General features: G+C 36.5%; 1 non-coding gene across 1 annotated transcript; it reads right to left on the bottom strand.

Annotated features, from left to right (window-relative positions):
* Positions 1 to 2,497: 2,497 nt before the first annotated feature.
* On the bottom strand, positions 2,498 to 2,604 carry LOC111749783 (U6 spliceosomal RNA). The gene has a single exon (XR_002784976.1). It is a non-coding gene; the product is annotated as a U6 spliceosomal RNA (small nuclear RNA).
* Between the last annotated feature and the right edge of the window lie 2,684 nt (positions 2,605 to 5,288).

A 5,288-nucleotide genomic window follows, 5' to 3' on the forward strand; every position in this document is an offset into this window, starting at 1 on the left:
GTAATTTCATGGCTTTTGGAGTACTATAGCTTTATCTTTCTAACCTTCATGGTGCTGTGAAAGATTGGCCTCATTTCTTGTTAATTCTGGTTCTTCTTTGAAGTTATTCTTTCACTCTCCAAGGGAATCATCAGGTATAGTTTTATTAGTCTTACATGTCATGCCACCATTGGGGAATTTATACTGACTAATTCATCTTTCCTGACAATTGCCAAAATAAGTGGTAGCCAGAGCACTTATTTCTGGGAGCTTATTTTATTGCTTGCCACCTTTCACGCAGTAAGCAGTCATAACTACCAAACAAAGGGCTTCCTATTTCCAATATTCTATCTACTGGTCAGTTTTAAATCATTTCAGTTGCACAACTTTTTAAAAAATAGTTTAACCCTATTTTTTTTTTAACTAATATACTCATTTCTTCTGTATGTGGCAGCAAAGGGTAATGGAAAAAAAAAAAATTCACTAGCATTAGGGTCTAGATACTGGTGCCAGCTCTGCAAATGGCTAACGTTCTCAAAGCCTTAGTTTTCTCATAAGTAAAATGTAGGAATGGACCACGAAAGTTGGCTCAAGTTTTAAGAAATTGTATTTCCAATAAGAAATAATATCTCCTAACGGTCAAATCTTTAACCACCAACACGTTCACCCCAAAAAACATTTTACCTTCCATTCAATTAAATGTATTTAGGAGATAATGTCCAAATGTCTGTAAATTTTTTTAAAAGATACAGGTTATTATGAAATGTCTTTTATATATATATAATTAACAGTATACTAACAGATGTCAGAATCATAAAAGTTTACAAAGTTTGAGACAAAATCTTAAATTCGTAGAGTAGCAGGTACTTTTGATTTTTTCCTCCAAAATCCAGCTTGAATCTACCCTGTAGCCTCCACATAGCCTGTGACCATCTTAGCACACTTCTTAACTCGAAAACCCAAAACCAAAATTCTACGTAGTTGATCACCCCGGCTACATCCGATAAATTCTCCTCAGTAACCAAGGGTGGCCTTAAGAAGTATGTTAGATCACTTCTGATCAAAATTATTTTGATTACTGTCTCTGTGTCAAACCCAGAGCAATTAAAAAATAAATATAGCCAAATGTCTTAGGGTTCCCTAGAGAAGCAGAACCAATTAAAAAAAAAAAAAAAGAGAGTGTGAGAAAGAGAGATTAGTTTACTTTAAGGAATTGGTTCACCTGATTGTGAGGGGCTGGCAGGCAACGGGTTGGGTTTGGTTTGGTTTATAGCAAGTCCAAAAGTTGTAGTTCAGGCAACAGGTTGGAGCCTCCTGCAGGCTTGGGTCCCCAAATCCACAGGTGAAGTGACAGCAGGAATGAAGAGTAAGATTGTTCTGGCAAAATAGATATTTATAGTCTGGAGGCAGAACACATCCTAGGGAAATTCCCTTTTAGCTCTTGAGTTCAACTGATTGATTGTGGCTCATCAACATTACGGAAAGTGATTTCTTTTACTTGAGGCCAACTGACTTAATCACATGTAACTATTTTATAACAGCAACAAGACTAGCTTTTACTAAACACCTGGGCACTACAGCCTAGTAAACTGACGTGTAAAATTAACCATCACACCAAAGAAAACTAATGGACACAGCTGGTCTTAAAATCAAAATAAATATATTCAAGGATCAAAATTAAAAGATTTCTGAATTGAGTAGCCAAATCACTTCTTCCCATGCTTCCCAAAACAATTCAGAAACACAAATAAAACTACACAAGGGTCATGTCCTCAGAGTATTTAGAAAGCACAGAATGCCCAAACTTTAAAAAACCTATGCGTAAAAATAAGAAAAATCATCAAATCCTAGCAAGTGATTTCTCATACTCTGTCACAAGCTTTTGCAGTGAGCAAGGTCAATCTGAGAAAACAAACAAGAGTGCCTGGAAAAGAGAACAGAGTTAGCTGTCATCCTAACATGGCCATACAACTGTCAGAAAGAAAATAGCCAAACAAAGAAAAATCAAACCCACTGCCGTCGAGTCAATTCCAACTCATAACAACTCAACAGGACAGAGCAGAACTTCCCTATAGGGTTTTCAAGGAGCAGTTGGTGAATTAGAACTGCCGACCTTTTGGTTGGCAGTGAGACTCTTAACCACTGGGCCACCAGGGTTACAGAAAGAAAATTAAAAAAAAAAAAAAAAAAAGCAAACCCATTGCTGTCGAGTTGATTCTGACTCATAGAGACTTTATAGAACAGAGTAGAACTGCCCCATAGATTTTCCAAGGAGTGCCTGGTGGATCCAAACTGTCGACCTTTTGGTTAGGAGCTGTAGCACTTAGCCACTACACCACCAGGGTTTCTACCCTCAAACTGAAAATACTGAAAAAGCATCCTGGAAAATTCAACCAGAATATCAGAGAGGCTCGAGACAGAAAGCAGACTTTGAGAAATAAATCTAACTGTATTGCATATATATAACAATCTTACTAAAAGGAGCTGACTGATGTAATTTTGGAAAACAATGGTTTTTTAAAATATGGAATGCTTCATGAACTTGCATGTCATCCACGTGCAGGGGCCATGTTAAGCTTCTCTGTATCGCTCCAATTTTAGTACATGTGCTGAGGAAGTGAGCACAGGAAAACAATGTTTTGACTGGGTATTGTAAGGTTAAAGATAAAAAGAACTGTTCACAAACACTGTACTCTAGTTGATAACATTATTTCTCACAGGAATACAGAAAAGCAATTTGAAACTATACGTATATTAGAGAAACCCTGGTGGTGTAGTGGTTAAGTGCTATGGCTGCTAACCAAAGAGCTAGTAGTTCAAATCCTCCAGGCACTCCTTGGAAACTCTGTGGGGCAGTTCTACTCTGTCCTTTAGGGTCGCTATGAGTCCAAATTGACTTGACAGCACTGGGTTTGGTCTTTTTTGGTTTATGGGTATTAGGGTAGAAAAACAAGTAAATATATTTTTGTATTACTATTCTACAATACAAACTTGTGTAACAAATTACCACAAATTTAGCAGCCTGAAATGATTCCTATTTATTATCTCACAGTTCTGTAGGTTCAAAGTATGGGTGGGCTGGACTAGGACCTCTGGCTGGGATTTCATAAGACCAGAATCAGAGTGTCAGCTAGCCCAGGGTCTCATCTAGAAACTTTGGGAAAGAAAATACTTCCAGGCTTTTTAAAGTTGTTTCCAGAATTCAGTTCCTTGGGGTTCCTATCTTCTTGCTGGCTGATGTCCAGGGGTCACTCTCAGCTTCTAGAGGCCACCCTCAGGTCCCTCCACATACTCTCTGCCATCTCAGAAATGGGGAAGCTCTCTTGGGTAGAGTCTCTTTCATGTTTTGAAACTCTCTGACGTAGCCTTCGAGACCGGGTAGAGAAAACTCTCTGCTTTTAAAGGGCTCAAGTGGTTAAGTTAGGCCATCCTGCATAATGTTCCTATGGTAAGGTCAACTGATTGGTAAACTTAATTTCATCTGCAAAACCCCTCAACCATGTAATGTAATATAATCATGGGAGTAATACCAGAGGTAAATATCTGAGGGGCCATCTTAGAATTCTGCCTACCACAATTTGAGATAATGAGAGTCCGGTTTCTCAATGCTACAAAAAGAAGTTACAAATAAGCAAATGGGAAAGGATAGAATAAATCCTCTGATACTGTAATGGAGTTGCAGATATCAGTATGCACTCATATGTATATAAATATACAGAGAAGTAGATATACAAATATATATATGCATATATTTATAAAATATATGTAGATATTCTAACCCATGTATACATAGATGTTAATGTCTGTATCCATCTCTGTGTATGTGTATACACACACACATAAAAAAAAAAAAATATGTGTGTGCATATATATATATACATATATAAAATCAGACACAATAATAATTGCTGCAGACATGAAATGCTGCTGAATGTTAAAATTCATTGGCATAATTCTAAGGAGAAACAGAATAGCTGCATAAGCCCAAAGTATCTTTCCTCAAATAAATATTAATTATTATGATTTTAACATATGTATACAAAATTTTTGATACTCCTCCCTCCAGTAGGTGAGTTTAACTTTCCCCTTCTTGAGTATGGTTTGGATTTAATGACTCACTTCCAAAGAACAGAAAATGTAAAGGGAAAAATAGTAGCCTCACAATGCAGAAATCTAGCAGACACAACCTTAATCAAGTGATCAAGGTTAAGATAACCAGTGATAATGCATGTTGGTATTATTACCCCCTCATAGGATGTGATGAGAATACTTCTGGAGTATTCTTCTCCAAAATCCATAAGTACAGTGTAATGATGAGAAAACATGAGATAAATCCAAAATAAGGGACCTTCTACAAAACATCTGACAGGTAATTTTCAAAACTCAGAAGGTCATGAAAACCAAAAAAATTATTGAGAAAATGTAATCAATCAGGGGAACTTAAAGAGACATGAAACCTAAACATATTGTAGTATTCTGCATTGGATCCTAGAACAGAAAAACAACACTAGTAAAAAAAAAAAGTTATCTGATAAATGACTTTTCCAGAATATATATAGAAACCTTACAATTTTATAAGAAGGCAGAAAATCCTATTAAAAAATGAGCAAAAGACCAGAACACAAACTACCCCGAAAGGAAAAAAACATGAACAGCAAATAAGCAGAAGAACAATACTCCGTCATTAACGACATACAAATTAAAACAATGATATGCCACTATACACCAAGTAGAATGGCTAATATTAAAAAGACAAACAATACCAAATGTTGATGAAGAAAGATGTGTAGTAACTCTTGAATACCAACAGTGGGAATAATGATATAATCACTTTGGAAAAAGTCTGGCAGAGTTAGGCATACGCTCATCGTATGACTCAACAACTCTAGTACTAGATAACTACCCACAACAAACACGAAAACATACATTCACAGAAAGAGTACTTGAATGGTAACGGTAGCTTCACTCACAATAGAAAAAACTGAAAACAAATCACATCACCATCAACTGGTTAGTGGGTGAACAAATTTTTGCATATCTATACAATAGAACCTTGCTTAGAAATAAAAAGGGAGGAACTACTGACACATACAAGAACATGGCTGAATCTCAGAAGTATGCTGCTAAGTCAAGTCAGACACAGAAGACTACATACTGTATTACTCCATGCATGTTGAACGTCCAGAAAATACAAGCTTATACTGTGAGAGAACAAATGCATGGTTTCCAGGAGCTAGGGCTGGTGGAAGAAGAGGGACTGCTGAGGGCATAGGGAACAGTCTGGTGAATACACCAAAATTCATCAAATT

The sequence above is a fragment of the Loxodonta africana genome, chromosome 8 (assembly GCF_030014295.1).
Source record: "Loxodonta africana isolate mLoxAfr1 chromosome 8, mLoxAfr1.hap2, whole genome shotgun sequence".
Classification (NCBI taxonomy): Eukaryota; Metazoa; Chordata; class Mammalia; order Proboscidea; family Elephantidae; genus Loxodonta; species Loxodonta africana.